We start from the raw sequence: 16,511 nt of genomic DNA, 5'->3' as shown, positions 1-16,511 counted from the left end.
GTGTCAGATCGCTTCCTGGAGCAGGCAATGTGGTAATTCGGACCCCCGCTCTGCAAACCCCACTTTCCCGAGCCTCCTCATCTCTCTCAAAAAGAACCTCTCTCCTGCCCATTCCCTGCCGAGTCTACCCTGCAGAGCAACACCTAATCCAGCAGGTTAACACGTCAGCAGGGGCTGCGCGCTCATCCCTTCCGGCAGTACCTGCACTTCCACAAAGGCCTCCTGGAGACCGTGCTTCGATCCAGTGGGGGGACTAATCGCATAAACATTTTCAGCCCAGGAGAGACGGGGAGCATGCGGGGGGTGATGGGGAATGGCCATATCCCATCCTGTCAGCAGTTATCTGTTTCACCTTGCACAGAGCAGGCTCCGTCTCCCGGGCGCTCGGCTCGCCAGCCTGCCCTGCCGCGCGAGCTGGCAGGAGCCTGGGCTGCTTAAATATTCTGTAAATAATGCTGACTCCGGGCTTTATCCGTAGACTCACAGAATCATAGCAACAGAATCACAGAATGTCAGGGCAGAAACAGCTGCGAGGCGTCACAGAGTGCGGGGTCAGGAAACACACTGCGCGCCCGCTGACACTTCCCCCTGCCCTGCCCGTGGCAGACATCACTAATCAATCACGACCGGCTGGCTGAGCTGGCGGGTAGCCTGAGAGTCTTTCCAGGCATTCCAGGAAGCAGCTGCCGATGGTCGGCTCTCCTACGACCAGCGAAGGTGTGCTGAACACACGTGCTGTAGTCCTGTCCCCACACCCTTTCTCCTTACTACCACCTCCATCCCCAGGCCCTTGGATTCAGGGTTTCTCCACCTTGGCACCACTGACACTTGGGCCAGACAATTTATTTTTAGTGGAGGGGGGCTGTGCTGGGCACTGTAGGGTGTTTGGCAGCATCCCTGGCCTCTACCCACTAGACACCAGAGCCCCCCCACCCCGCCCACACACACACCAAGTTGTGACAACCAGAAATGTCTCCAGGCGTTGCCAAATGTCCCTATTTATTTGTGTATTTTCTCTCATCTTCATCACACGTCCCTAAAGCAGACGCCGTGGGTTTTTATTTTATGGACGAAGAGACCCGAGACGGAGGCTGAGAAGGAGCCGGGGACACGTGAGCGACAAAAGCAGGATGCAGGGCCAACATTCCCCTCCCGCGCCCTTCCTCCTCCAGCGGGAAATTCCGTTCAGCTCATTGTCTTTGGCTGCAAACTCTGGGACCTGGGAGGCTGAGAAAAACCAGATGCCTCATCGATGTCCTGCGTTTGACAAAGGCGCTGGAGGTGGACGGCCCGGTGCAGCGCGGCAAACATCCCGGGCTCCTTCCCACCCAGAACGTGGCTCTGGGTGCGGAGACAGCCCAGGGAAAAGGCTGTCTGGGACCACACGATGCCTGCCAGGCTGTTAGAGAAGCGTCACGATACCACTGCTCATGCTCCCCTCCCCAGAACACTGACAGGCCGCCCGCTGCAGGGGGAGCAGGGGGAGCCCGGCTGTGCCCCCGGAGAGTCACGACTGAGAACATGACAGTTTGGACATACAGCCCGTGGGCAATGTTTCCCTTCTCCGGGGCTTGCGCCGGTGCCAAGAATTCCTAACAAAGGGGGGAAATTAATTAATTTTAAAAACCCATAAAAAACGCTCATGAAACTGACTGGTGAGAAACTGTCCATTTTTCTCCTTGGTAGCGATCAAAATGTCGCGAGTTTCCACACACGTATTTTACAGACGTTCCATAAATCTCCCCGATGGCTTCCTCCCCATCAGCGAGGTCCCCGGGGAAGTCACTGTGTCTCCTCACCACACGTATTCGAGAGAAAATTGGATGTAACACTTAGGGGAGGCGGCGGTCAGGCAGGGGGCGGCGTGGGGTGGGGGGGCGTCTGAGAAGTGGGACTGAAAGTTCAGTGCCAAGGACAGGGACGCCCCTTGTCCTGGAAATTCCTGACATTTCCGAACTGTCTTTCACTTCTGGTGCACAAATAATCTCTTTGTGCTGTCTTTTCACTCTTTTTATGTACTTATTCCCGAACACAAAAGTGATCCTTCTTTTTTTTTTTTTTTTTTTGGTGCAAAATCTGAACGGGTAGAAAGAAACAGAAGAGAACAACCCAAAACCCCTTGCTCGGCTTTGTTTTGTTTTGAATTTTCCTGGGCAGTTGGACGGCCCCGGTTCAGCCACGGGGTCCACCAGCCGCCAGCCACCGTGGAGCTTGTTAAAACTGCAGGATCCCAGGCCTGCACCCCTGGGAGGAGGAACCTGGAGGTCGGGGGCGGGTCCCCCGGATCTGCGTTGTTAATAAAGCCCTGGGGTGACTGATGTGGGCGGTCACTGGACCACACTTTGAGAAATAATGAGTTTCAGGTTTTTCAGACCCTGGGCAAATCAGAGACGCGAAAAGCCAGATTTGAAACAAAAAAAAATCGGGGGGTAATGACTTGTTTTCTGGATGGGCTCAGCTTAAGTAGGCATTTCCCTCAGTGCCGCTAACATATGATTCCGTTCACACTCGGCGACGCGGCGACGCGGCGACGCAGCCAGGACTTCATCGGCAGCACTCCGGGCCAGCACGGCATACCGCCACCTTTTTACAGAGCAGCGCTGACACCCATCTGCTCAAATAAATTAACGTTTCCATCTCAAATAACTCATTTGGCTGGATCATCAAGGTTACCCGCCAACTCAGAGGGAGAGGGGTGGAGGCGAGGCAGGGAGTGGGGAGGGGGAGGAGAGGCGTCTGCAATGTCTAAGGTGCAAGTAACACCGCTGCATTTTTGTAGCCAGGAAAGGGGGAGGGGGGAGGAACGCGGCTATAATGTGATTCACATGGACCGCCACACCACTGTCTCCTTTCATAATTCCTGCTGGTGCCTCGGGGTGGGTCAGAGCCGGAGCTGTATGAGCTGATGGGAGCAGCAATCTGGGCCACAGTCCTGTGCAAAGACACTGTGGAGTCTGTGTGAGCGTGCATGTGTGCGTGCGTGTGCATGTGTGGGTCTGCGTGAACATGTGTGTGTGCATATGTGCACTGCATGTGTGGGTGCACATGTACATATACATGCACGTGTGCGTATGCATGTGTATACGTGCATGTGTGTGTGTTGGAGGGGGACAGTGGCAAGAAGTGGGGACTGTTCTGGATAATAAGACCAAGAAGTTCAGGGAGAGGTACAGAGTATATAGAAAGAGCAAATCGTTTTTCTTTTAAACATCTTTATGTTGAAATCATTTCAGGGTTATAAGAAAGGTGCAGAAAGAGTACAGCGATAGTCCGGGTACGCCTCCCCCAGCTTTCTCTAACGTTAACGTCTTACATCACTATGGTACAATGACCAACACCAGGGAGCGAACATTGGTACACGGCCCTGAGCTAAACTACAGGTCCGGGCCCGATGTCCCCAGTCTCTCCACTAACGTCCGTTTCCCAGAACAGGCACATCCAGGTCAGAGGGAGCTGGGCGCACGTCCCACTGTCGCTGTGAGACTGTCCACGCCGAACCACCTCTGAGCTCCGACTTCTGTCCTGTAAACCGGGAGACACCCTCGCCTACTACTCGGCTCCCTGCGGTGACGACACGTGCATCCAGTCTGGCACACAAGCGGGCGGTGATGCCGGCTGTACTGCCCCCCCCCCTTTCAAAGGACCCGGCTCCATCCTCAAGGGCAAACGGGCATTTGTGCACGTTCCTGTTGGGCCAGTTTGACTCAAGCTCTGCCGCTGAATCACTTCGGGAAGAAATACTAGTAGACAAGACGGGAGGCAGCGAGATGCACTCGGAAGCTGTAGCAACGGCCCGCGTGAGCTCAGTCTGCACAGGGCAGCAGACGGGCAGGGACAGAAAGGTCTAAGGAACATTTCGCAGGCGGAATAAAGACAGCTGATGAGGGAGGATGTGGAGCCGGGAGACGGGTGGAGCCAACAGGGAGCAAATTATCCCTTTACCTGAGATGACCAGAGGGAGCCAGCTCAGTGGGGGGAGAGTTGAGACACAATCATAACCCCGTCCCACACTTGCTGAGTGCCTGCTGCATGCGTGACAGGCGCTGTGCTCAGCACTGCCCAAGCACATCATGGCATTCACGTGCTAACCCGAGAAAACAGTGACTCGGAGAAATGAAGTCACTTGTCCACTTGCTTTTTTGGGGGGTAAGTCATAAAGTCCAAGGTGCCTGCAGGAAGGACGAGCTGGACAATTTCCAGGGCTCACTGCAAAATGAAAATGAGACGTCCCCACCTTGTTCCAAATCTATGAAGAATGCCAAGACGGTGGCAGCCGAACATCGAGCCAAGCATGGAGTCGGTCCTTCTGAGACCAGGGTCCTGAGATCCCAGGCCCACGAACGGCCCTGCTGCAGGGGCTCCATCAAAGGGAGGCACGAAGGAAGACGGAGGAGAGGGGAGCTCAGAGGAGCGCTGAGGGCAGGCCTGGGCGGAGGGCACGCTCGGTGCAACCAGCAAAGAGACCCCCCAGGAGCAGCCAGCAAGCAGCACAAGCTACAGGAAGACGGCAGAGCCCCTGGAGGGCAGGAGGCCAGGGAGAGGTTAGAAGGGTTAGAAGCACAGGGGTGAGGGCGCCCTCTGTTTGTGGAGCTGGACCCCGCTGCTGGCCGTGGCCGTGGGAGCCCAGAGCCCAGTTGCTCGGGGTGGAGGAGCCCAGGCCAACTGTATTCACAGGGGACTTGGGGGGGGGGGGGGGCAGCGGCAGAGCAGCCTGGCCTGCTTGTCCCAAGAGATTCTTCCATGGCCAAGATCTGAGGGCAAGTTTGTGGTCACAACGAAAGTGATGGGGTTTTTTTAATCAAACCGCCTACACACTGCTTCTCACTGGGGTCCCCTGGGCCCTGAGCAATGCCTTCCTCCTGCTGACTTTTCTCCTGCACTTAGCCTCCCAAGCGGTTGGTCGGCTCCGTCCTTAAATTGTGGCTGGGGACCAGGGCTGAAAACGCCTTTGAGGGTTCTTGTGCAGCAACCGCTAAAATCTCTTTCTGGGGGTGCAGCTGCTGCCGAGGCTTCGGGGTGGTCAGGGGCTCCGATCGGGATGGCTGCTTCCCCTCGTGTGCACGGTTGCAACCAGGAGGACCGGTCACGTGGGCTGGCTACGGACAGGCAGTGGCTGGGCTGGGGGTCTCCTTCTGATAAAGACACAAAGGCAGCTCACTGTCCACGCGGACCTGGCCTCACGAAAAGGAACTCGCCTCGACTTCTCCATGTCACCTTCCCGAATGGCTCCGCTCCCCTTTCCTTCCTAAGCCACAGCCCCAGAGCCCCCAAACGCCGGGAAGCCCCCAACTCCTGGCCTTGTACCCAAGGAGTGGATCGTCCCCTCCATTGGCACCGGACACCTAGCCTTTCCATGACTGGTCGATTCCTGAGTCTGATAACCTGTGTTTTCAGGCACTTTTGTTTCTAAAGTCATAGGGATGGTCCGTACCACGGCAATATTCTAATTTTAAAAAGTAAACTTCGTTTTTTAGAGCAATTTTAGGTTCACAGCAAAACTGAGAGTTCCCACGTATATATTCCTGATGCCTCCCCCACTGTGTACACCCCCCACCAGATGGGCCTGTCAACAGACCTACATAGACACATTAGCACCCAAAGTCCACAGTTTACCGTAGGGTTCGCTCCACGGGTCTGGAGAAGTGTACGGTGACACGCGCCCATTATAGCATCACATAGGGTAGTGTCACTGCCCTAAAAATCCTCTGTGCTCCGCCTCCCTCCCCCAGCCCAACCCCAGCCTCCACCGGTCTTTTTACTGTCTCCACAGTTTTGTCTTTCCCTGAATGTCATACAGTTGGACTCATACAGATTGTAGCCTTTTCAGAGCAAAGTGTCATTGTCAGTAAATTTTCCATCTAAAACAAAAGGCACGCTTAATGCAGAAAGAGCCGACAGCATGGCAATAGATCCAGTTTCCATTGTGAGCTAGCCTGCTTGGCCATGCTGTGCTGCAGTAACAAAAAAGCCCTGGCACTCCCAATGAGTTCATGTCTCATCTGGGGCAGGATGACAGGGACTCCCCCCGGCTCGTCCCCCCAGCTCGGCACACGGCTTCCACAGCCACTGCCGCAAAGGGGTAGAGAGAGCAGAAAACGCCCACCTGCCTCAAATACCTCTGCTGGGAACAGACACACAGACACGCTCCCTCCGAGGCCAGACCAGTCACTCAGCCCAGTCTGGCGACCTGGAGACGGAGGAAAAGGAAGTGAGCGTGACCGTCTCTGCCACAAACTGGAAGTGACCTCCACCCCCGATGCCACCCCGCAGAGGGAACGGGCCGTTACCAGCAGGCCGGTGTCCCCGGGCCCATCCTCCAACAGATGCGCAGTTAGGGCTCAGGCCTCCTCTCCCGCCTGTCCACACGCAACACATCACCCTCCTTCTTCCACAGAAACTCGGCCACGCTTTGCACGCACTCCTGCGCTTCACCCTTTCACTGGACAGTGCATCCTGGACGCCCATCCCGACAGGGAGGAGTGAAAACGTGAATTCACAGCAAAACGGCGGCATTAGCCCGTGCCCGTGGGTGCCCTCCGCTCTGGCTGGGCGTCCTGGGCGCATCCCCGGCGCGTGCATGGGGATTTCCTGTTTCCCTGCGAGGTGCTGAGTGACCTGCCCCGCTGCCAACAACGCTCTGAGGTCCAGGCCATGACCTCCTCTCTCCAGGATTCAGACGAGGTACCTGCAGCTCTGAGAGCTGAAGGCACGGACCGTCCAAGGTCCCAGCTAGTCAGGGCAGGAGGCCATCAGCTGGACTCCAAAGCCTGGGTTCCTCCTCCTTTGGCCTGGGGAGCATTTTCAAAGCCTCGGCGCCCAGCCCCGGCGCTCGGGCCATCAGAGGCTCTGAGTCATCTTTACTGCACACACAGCTGACAGGCGCCCTGAGGCTGACTGGGGCAGGGCCCTCGGCGGCCCCTGGTCTGTCTGTTGCATCAGGTGTTTGGACGGAACAGACCCAGGGACGCCCCTTCTTCCAGCCTCCGACCACCTCCAACCTCCAACCTCTTTTCCAGCCGCCACCTCCGGAACCAGCTCAGCCATCCTCGGCCTCCGAGACCCGCCGACGCCGTTTTCAGAGCCTAACACCGTATGGCCGAGCAACCATGAGCTCCCCCATCCGGCAGCATTATCCACCGCGGTGGCCCCGCCTGGCGCCGGCCTCTGCGGACCTCCCGCACCTACCTCGCTCTGGCTTCTCCCGCGGTGCCCGCGCGGCGGCCCTGGAGCGGTGGCCACTTCCGGGAGCTGCCCGCGGCCTTTCAAGGTGCGGACCCAGCGCGGTGGCCGCATTCTCCTCCAGGCCGTGCTGCAGCCTCCCCAGGCGAGTGGGGCGACACTCGGGACGCCCCGGACGCCGCCGCGTCCTTGGAGAGGAAGCTGACCGCGGCCTGCGTCCTGCCCACGCGGTCCTTGACCTCTGTGACTTCCTGCAGAACCACTTCCGGGGTGAGCAGGTGAAGCGCACCAAGATGGCGGCACCCTGGCTCAGCTCCGCAGGCTCACTCTCAAGCGTGACCAGGAGCCTTCGGAGCCCTCAGACCTTTGAGGGGCCCCGCTGCTCCCCCCAGCCCCCACCCCCCACCCCCTGGGCCTGGCTTTTGCCTGAGCCTTTCCCCAAAACCACTCGGTATCTTTTAACCACCCTGGAGCCCTCTGCTATGCATTAGACCAGGCGTCCTCAAACTACGGCCTGCGGGCCACATGCGGGTGTTTTTGTCGTTTTGTTTTTTTACTTCAAAATAAGATATGTGCAGTGTGCATAGGAATTTGTTCGTAGTTTTTTTTAAACTATAGTCCGGCCCTCCAACGGTCTGAGGGACAGGGAACTGGCCCCCTGTTTAAAAAGTTTGAGGACCCCTGCATTAGACCAAGTGGAAACAATAAAGCGTAAGCAGCTATCATACTTACTGCCAGCGCCGATCATCAGATGCCTAGACAACTTGTTTTTGTCCTCGGGTGATATTGCAAGTTCCTAAGGACTTAAATCTTTTTTTTTAATCTGTATTGTTGAAAGTGTTACATAGGTCCTCCTTTTCCCCATTAACCTCTTCCAGCCGCTCCTGTCCCCCCTCCCCCCAAGGCCCTCACCACCCTATTGTCTGTGTCCGTGGGTTATGCATATATGCCCACAAGTTCATTAATTGATCTCTTCCCACGCACCCTCCCCTGCCTTCCCTCTGAGGTTCAACAGTCTGTTCATGCTTCTATGACTCTGGGTCTATTATTGAACATCAGTGTATTTGGTTCATTAGATTCCACATATGAGTGAGATCATGTGATATTTATCTTTGTCTGTCTGGCTTATTTCGCTCAGCATAATACTCTCCAGGTCCATCCATGCTGTTGCAAATGGTAAGAGTTCTTTCTTTTTTATTACCGAGTAGTATTCCATGGTATAAATGTACCACAGCTTTTTTATCCATTCATCTGCTGATGGGCACTTAGCTGATTCCAGATCTTAGCTATTGTAAATTGGGCTGCTATGAACATAGAGGTGCATATATCCTTTCTGATGAGTGTTTCAGGTTTCGTAGGATATAATCCTAGAAGTGGGATGATTGGGCCAAATGGGAGTTTCGTTTTTAATTTTTTTTTTAGGAAACTCCGTACTGTTTTCCACAATGGCTGCACTAGTCTGCATTCCCACCAGCAAGGTACTAGGGTTCCCTTTTCTCCACAACCTCGCCAGCACTTGTTGTTTGTTGATTTGTTGATGGTAGCCATTCTGACAGGTGTGAAATGGTACCTCATGCTAAGGACCTAAATCTCGTGTGTCCTACTCTGCACCTCTGACCGCCACCCACACACACAGCCTGGCAGAGTTGCAGATGCACAGTAAGTATTCAGTACCCAGTTCTCTAAGTCAGGCCTCCCCACACATCCTGTCCAGGTGATGCCAGCAGCCTCCCCCTGGTCCCCCGGCCCCCTGGGCTTCCCACAGGCCCACGCAGCGGCCAGAGGGGCCCGTTGGAAGGGGAAGTGAGAGCATCGCATGTCCAGGGCACTCAGGCTGAAACCCCCAGGTCTGCCAGGTGCCCCTCCCCCAGCCTCTGTGCCTGCCCCCTCTGCCACACGTCCTTCCCTCCCCTTGGCTCTCCGCTCACGCGTCCCTCTCCTGGCCCCAGGGGTCCTCGGCCTTGGTACTGGTGACACGGGCCAGCCGATCCTGTGGCGGGGGTGTCCCCGTGTGATGGATGTGGAGCAGCCCCGGGGCCCTCCCTCTAAGGACGCATTTGCTGTGCCCTCTGGGAACCACCCAGACCGCCTTCCCTGGCAGCTCCCAGGAACCCAGGGCTGGGCTGGGAGCAGAATGGGCCGTCTGAGCCGCGGTTCCCTGTGAAACGGACTATTGGGGCTCACAGGGGGAAAGCTCGGGTTTCCTTCGCTTCCTCACCAGCCACAGAGGGGAAGTGGATAAGGGGAGGGACGGCCACTTTGCACGGCAGCCTCGGAATTCCTGCCTGAGGTGCTTACTCAGAAACCAGGTGGAGCTGCTGCCAGAGCGCTGGGCGGAGAGGCGGCCCCCGGCTGGCGGACAGCTCCTGCTGGGGCTCCCCCAGACCAGGGAGCCAGAGTGGAGCTGCCTCTGTCGCTATAACTCGCCCAATACTGCGGCTGAGCGGGCAAGTGCACGGAGCTCGCAAAGAAACTCCTGCTGTAAGTGGTGCCAGTCGAGCCACGAGCAACCAAATGCATTCACCTGGGACACCCTCTCCTTGGGGGTTCCGGTCTCGAGGGGCCCATCCAAGTGTGTGCTTCAGGCCCCGTCATTCTTCCACAGCGATGACTCCAAGGCCATAAGCCAACCAGGAAGCCCCTGCACCAGCCCTTGGCTGGGGCCCACTGCTCTCGGAAGTCCATGCAGGCCCCAGTAGGGAAATGGGGTCGCTATTTTGCTTCCGGGAATGATTTTCAGGTTCGTTCATTCACACACACTTCACGTGCTGATGGGGCCCTTGCGAGGGTCCTGGTGGTACACGGCTGAGCGGTTAAGGGCGCCGCCGGCCCTGAAAGCACACAGCTCGCTTAAATGCCAGCTCTGCTACGTACTCGCTGTGTGACCTTGGAAAACTTACTTAATCTCTCTGAGCCTGTTTGCTCATATGTAAAGCAGAGCTAAAGAATGCCTACCTCTGGGCCTGTGATGATTAAACCAGAAAATACATGTAAAGTGCTTAGCAGAGTAGCATCAAATGGGAAGTAGATACCAGTATTATTATCCACATTATTATTATCCTACATTCAGGAAAAATTAAAGAGCTCTGTCATCCTTGGACGCAGAGTGCAAAGGGACAGTGGTGGGCCGACAAGGTGGTTGGTAGGTAAAACAATACCATTTCTGACAAAGAGGACATAGAAGCGTAAAATCTGAGAGTAGAGAGAAATAGTCGCGATGATTTGGCTCACTTTACAAGTAAGAGTGTAAAGCCAAAGTCTGCAGATGCAGGTGATATGACTTATCCGAGGTCACAGAGAATGTCAGGGGCAGGTGCGGGCCTGGCTCAGGCTCCCTGACGCCAGAGGCTGCCTCCCATCGCCGCCCCTATCACAGGCGAGTGGACGGAGGGAGCTCCTCCTCCGTCACTGTCCGCCAAGTCCACGGTCACAAACAGACGTTCCAAAACGTTGCTGGTGGAAAATTCAAGGGAGGCATATAGTATTTTCAAGGAATGTTTCCATAGAGATGCACAAATAACTGGGAACAGTACTCCTTTATGCAGGCAGAAAAGAACCATTCATTCGAACAGGACGTGGAGCGGGCGTGGGGGTGACGTGCCTGTTCTTGGGGAGCGTGGACAGAGAGGCCAGGCTCGGACCTGGAAGTTCCAGAAGGGGGCCTGGAATCTCCCGTCAGTCCTGGACATCGGCGCCCGGCCTGTGCGGCTGCACCGAACAGACCTGCGCTGGACCCTTCCACACGCCAGGCCCTGGCTACGGTGCTGTCCACACAACGCCGGCCCTCCCTCGAAAGCATTTCTGCCTGCGTGCGTTTCCTCCTGCTGCTGGGACAAATGGCCACAAATCTACTGGCTTAAAACAACACAAAGGAATTGTTTCACCGTCTGGAAGCCAGAAGTCTAAAATCCCGGTGTCCGCAGGGCCCGTTCCGGTGGAGGCTTCAAGGTGAGTACCGATCGGTTTCCTTGCCTTTTTCCACTCCTGCAGGCCGCCTGCCTTCCTTGGCTCGTGGCCCCTTCCTCACGTCTCCTACTGACTGGCGACAGCACAGGGGCAGGCACGCGCCAGCTGAGGGACAATGGGAAAGGTACTCAACACCTCTGAGCCCCAGTTTCCTCATCAGAACGATGGGGGTGATGGGAACACATCACATGAGGCTTGTGGAGATGCTGAGCACTGTAAGGACTCAACAAAGGCTGCGATTTTATAACAGCAAAGATCGCTATTACGGCTGTCGTCATCATCCAACACTCTCATTTCCATAACAGAGCGGGGGCGGGGCGGGGGGGGCACAGACGGAGCGGTATCTGCCTGGGGTGTCAGGAAAGACTTTTCAGAAGAGGTGACCCTTGACCTGGCCCTGATCAGATGTCAGAAGGAATCTGACCAACAGACCTGGGGAACGGGGGCGTTCTGGACAGAGGGACCTGACAGGAAAGCCCTAGGTGTTGGTAGAATCAGGAGGGTCGGTGCCAGGAGGCAGAGAGATGGCGGAGAGTTCGGGACCTAGGTCTTTGCAATCAGGCCTGGTCAAGTGCTGCAGCGACACCAGAGCTCTGTGGAGGGGCCTCGCTCATCCTCTCTCCTTCGCCGTCAGAAGAAGTGGACAGCGATCGCCTGTCAGGATCACAGCAACGAAAGGCTCTGAGGTCTGTGAGAGGCGTCGGAGGCCCCTGGAAAGGGCGTGCAGCCTTGACCGTGGAGTCCGGATTCTGGAGCCGCGTTTTCTCTCTTCCCACCTGCCTTCTCCTCCAGGCTCGCTGTCCCTGTGCCTGGGCCGCGGGAAGTCTGAGCATTTCCCAAGCTCTGGTTTCTGCCACCGTCCTCCCGACTTCTCACGGGTGCAAGAGCTGCTGCGAGACCTTGGCTTGTCTGAAAGTGGGGGGACGATGGCAGCGACCTCCTATGGCTGCTCTGCGGGTTCACAGAGAGGCCGTACAGCAGGTGGCCGCTGTTATATTGTAGGAGATAATAGCTCAGGCTCCCAAGTCGGACAGATTGGACCCAGGTTCTGCCTGTGTCCGTGACTGGCTGTGTGACTGTGGGAAGTCACAGGACCTCTCTCAGTCTTAATTCCTCATCTGTGAAATGAGAATGATAAGGCCAACCACAGAGGTCCTTTGGGGGGAAGGATACTAAGAATGCCTAGGGTAAGCTCGGTATTATTGCCATCATCATCATATTATTGTTGTTATTCTGCTCTTTCATTTACATATGGGGAAAGCTAGGCTCAGAGAGGGGAAGTGCCCTGCCCAAGGTCACACAGCAAGCTGGCGGCCATCCATCCCACAGGCAGCAGCTTCCTGTAGGATCAGAGGTCGGGGAGAGTGCCTGGCACAAGTTCCAGGGACCGAAACCTGAGACGGTGCAAAGCCCTCCCCCTGCGTGGGCTGTCTTCCTGTGTGAAGGGCACGGTGGCATCCCCCTCCCGCAGCCTACGGCCCGCCCCGGTGGCCCTGCGTCCCAGGGCCAGCAGCTCTGCCTGCTGAGGAATCAGATGGCACCAGCAGACGGTCTCTCCATGCTACTGGAGCCTGCACCGCTCTCATCATTTATTTTGGACAGGACACAAGATGGGACAGCACAGGAGTCAGCTGCTGGTCCGAGGAAGCAGCGAGGGGGCCAGGACTCCTCCCGGGGCCTCCAGGAGCCGAGTAAACACCCCGTGCGAATCGGAATTTGGCTCCCCATTTCCATCGCACTTCGGTAAGTGAGACCTCACCGATTCAAAGATAGGAGGCAAACTATTTTCTTGGCACAAAGCTTTCTACTAAAAAAAAAAAAAAAAAAAAAAGTTAGTTATGCTTTTTTTTTTAAGCTGGAGGTTATTTATAGAACTAACGTTAAGGCAACAGGTGAGGTCAGCGAACAGGAAGGGTGCGGGCTCCTGGCTCCACCTCCCAGGGAGTGGGAGGGTGACCTTGGCCACAGGCACTCGGGGTTTTATTTCCCCATCTTGCTCTGCTGCACAGCGGAGCTCCTCGGGCCTCTCTGGCACAGATGCTGGTATGAATAAGTCTTCCTTTGCTCCAGGCAAAACAGACACCCCCTAATGCCCAGCCAGTGGGCCCACCCGATTCCAACTATTATTCAGGCCAACAGGCACGATTGCAATTACTAGTAAAAGATGATTGTCAACAACCTGCTGTAACAACAAGAACGCTCAAGGAGGAGGTTCTGGGGAGCGTCGCTCCTCGGGGCCACAGACATCAGTGTCGTCCGGCTCCCCTTCTGGGTGTGGGTGACCAGGTCACATGGGTTGATACCGACATTTTCCTTGGCAGATGGGACACAGTGGAAAGAACAAGGACCTCAGGGTCAGGAGACCTGGGGTCAGATTCCAGCTGCAGCTCAAGCCTCCCCTCAGTTTCCCCATCTGTAAAATGGGAATCTCCAGGAGCCTGCCCACCAAGTTTTTGTTTTGTTTTTTAATAGACTTTAATTTTCAGAGCAGTTTTAGGTTCATAGCAATATTGAGCAGAAAGTAAATATTTCCCATAGACCTCCTCCCGATACCACACACACAGCCTCCCCATTATCACCATCTCCCACCAGAGCGGTACCTTTGTTATAATTGATGAACCTATAATAACACATTATTATTGTGGATGAAAAGGGCCACATGCTAACCTGACAAGCTCAGGGGAGGCCTGCATGGCAGTCTTACAAGCTCAATGACCTGAAATAACCACAAAGGATGGTCTGAAAATTAAACTTGAACTAAAAGCAGTGATGGTGGGTAGTCACCTCCCAGGCCTGTATCTTCCCTGACAAGGTCAATCTTTACCTTAACTGAGCCTATTGTCTTTGACCCTTGAAATGTCATGATAACGTGTGACTTCCCTTTTTCCAGGACCCCTCAGGGCATAACCAAATGCCCTGGGCGCCAGGACAGACACCACAAATTCCTTCATTGTTATTGTTATCAGTGTTAGTTGTTGATTGTTAACTACCCTGCACCCACCTACTTAACAGAAGTATGAGTCTATCATTTTACTCTTTATCCAATCCCAGGGGTTTCCCCACTTTGCTTTCTCCCGCCTCCCTAATCGGTCACCAATGGATTTCATGTAACCCACCTACAGCTCCTCCTTTGATTGCCATGTATAAAAATAGATGAAAAACCGCCATTCTCTGGAGCATCATCCCAATCCATTGAAATTCAGCTTCCCGGCAATTGTCGACAGTTTGGCTCAAATAAACTCACAAAAATTCTTTACGGGTTTGAATGTTTTTACATTGACATTACCATCCAAAGTCCATAGTTTACATTAGGGCTCACGCTTGGTGTTGTACGCGCTATGGGCTTTAACAATGTATGACCTGTATCTGCCGTTACAGCATCATGCAGAAGTTGCCTTGCCCTAAAAGTCCTCTGTGCTCCGACTGTTCATTCCTCTCCCCTCCCCAACCACTGGCAACCACTGGTCTTTCTTCTGTCCCCACATTTTTGCCTTTTCCAGAATGCTGTATGGTTGGAATCATACAGTATGCAGCCTTTTCAGCGGGGCTTCTTTCACTTAGCGATATGCATGTACGTTTCCTCCATGCCTCGTCACGACTGGATAGCTCATTTCTTTTGAGCGCTGAATAATGTTCCACCGTCTGCATGTCCCACAGTTTATTCACCCACTTGCCTACGGAAGAACATCTTGTTTGCTTCCAAGTTTTGGCAATTATGAATAAAACTGCTATAAACATCATCCACATGCAGGTTTTTGTGTGGACATACGTTTTTAACACTCCAAGTTCTTGGGGTTTGCTTGTGGGTTTTTTTTAATATTTTTTTAAATTAATTTTAGAGAGGAAGGGAGAGGGAGAGAGTGATGGAAACAACAATGATGAGGGAGAATCATTGATTGGCTGCCTCCGGCATGTCCCACTGGAGATCGAGCCCGCAACTGTTCATGTGCCCTGACCGGGAATTGAACCGTGACCTCCTGGTTCATAGGTCGGCACTCAACCCCTGAGCCATGCTGACCGGGCAACTCTCCAAGTTTTAAAACCAAGCCAGCTGTGTCCCGGCCGTGCAGCAGCCTTGGAGCAGTGAGCAGTGTGTAGGTGAGCCCGAGGGAATCTGCTCTAGTGGGGAGGTCACACGAGTCACCGGAATCTGGAAGCACACGGTGGAGACCACCAGGGCAATGGCTGACGTGGGACCGGGGTAGGAACTGTCTTTCTGCCGAGGGGAAAGAGCAACCTCCTGTTCACCTGTCTAGGATTCAAGTCTAGTATTCAAAGTGCTTTTCGAATGCGAATCCATTCGTCTTCACAGTAACCCTGGAAGCCTCCCGTCAGGCAAAGTCGGTGTTGTTTTTACCGCTATAACATGCGCAGTGCCTGCTCTTGATGGAAGAAGTAACTGGGCTGTGATCTGGAAAGAATCATGGGGAGAGACTGCTGGGGTGGTCCAAGCACACGTGGACGGCGTGGCTAACTCCCAGACCTCTGCGGGGCGGGGCGTGTCGCTTTGGAGGGGTCAGGGCCGGGAAGCACCTTCTCATGACTTGAGGACCACGGGCCCCGGGAAGCTCTGAGGCTCACGGAGGTCGCGTTTACTGAAATAATAGCGTTTATTATTCTTGGCCACGAGGCTCCGGTGCTGGGGGACTTCAGGAAACCATGTAGCCTCGCCCTTGTAAATGGGTTCCCTGTACTTGCCCGCCTCATGGAGGTGCTGTGTTGCCCAGACAGTGAATGGTGGGACGGAAAGACCCTTTCGTCATCTGGTGGCCGCCTCTGACATCCCAGCTGCACACAGTACAAGAGCTAAGTGTCCACTGTGGAGGGATGTCCATGGCCCCGGAGAGCAGTCACCGCTGGGGATCCACTAGGCAATCAGCAAACTAGTGGCCAGGTGGGGGTTGGGGGGAGTTTGGGGGGATCCGGGCAGTGCAGGTAAATGCAAGGGCATCAGAGTAAGAACGACCTGGACTCTGATCCCGGCTCTGCCCCCTGCTGGCTGGCTGGCCTGAGGGAGGTGGCCTGACCTCTCTGAGCCTGTCTCAGCCAGGGTCGCTGTAAGGATGAGCCGGCGCGTGAGGGAGGACAGCTGTGACGAGGGCCTGCCATTTCCCGTCAGGTCTTCCAAGCTCAGTGCCATTTCCAAAGTGGGCGGCACCTGTACCACCGTCGGGAAGCAAGGAGAGGACGTTGGGGGGTACGTGGGTATTCTCAAATGTGTGGGGTTGGGGACAAAGAGAAGGGCCACATCCAACTTGTGATTTGGACTGCTATTAGAATGGGGCTACATTTTCAGAAAGTGAGTCCATTTAAAAATGACAGTAACCAAATATTGCGCAGGTGGACGCAGGTGGCGTAAAGCAGTT

Source organism: Cnephaeus nilssonii, assembly GCF_951640355.1.
Source record: "Cnephaeus nilssonii genome assembly, chromosome: 22".
NCBI lineage: Eukaryota > Metazoa > Chordata > Mammalia > Chiroptera > Vespertilionidae > Cnephaeus > Cnephaeus nilssonii.
Note: the sequence above shows the minus strand (reverse complement) of the source record.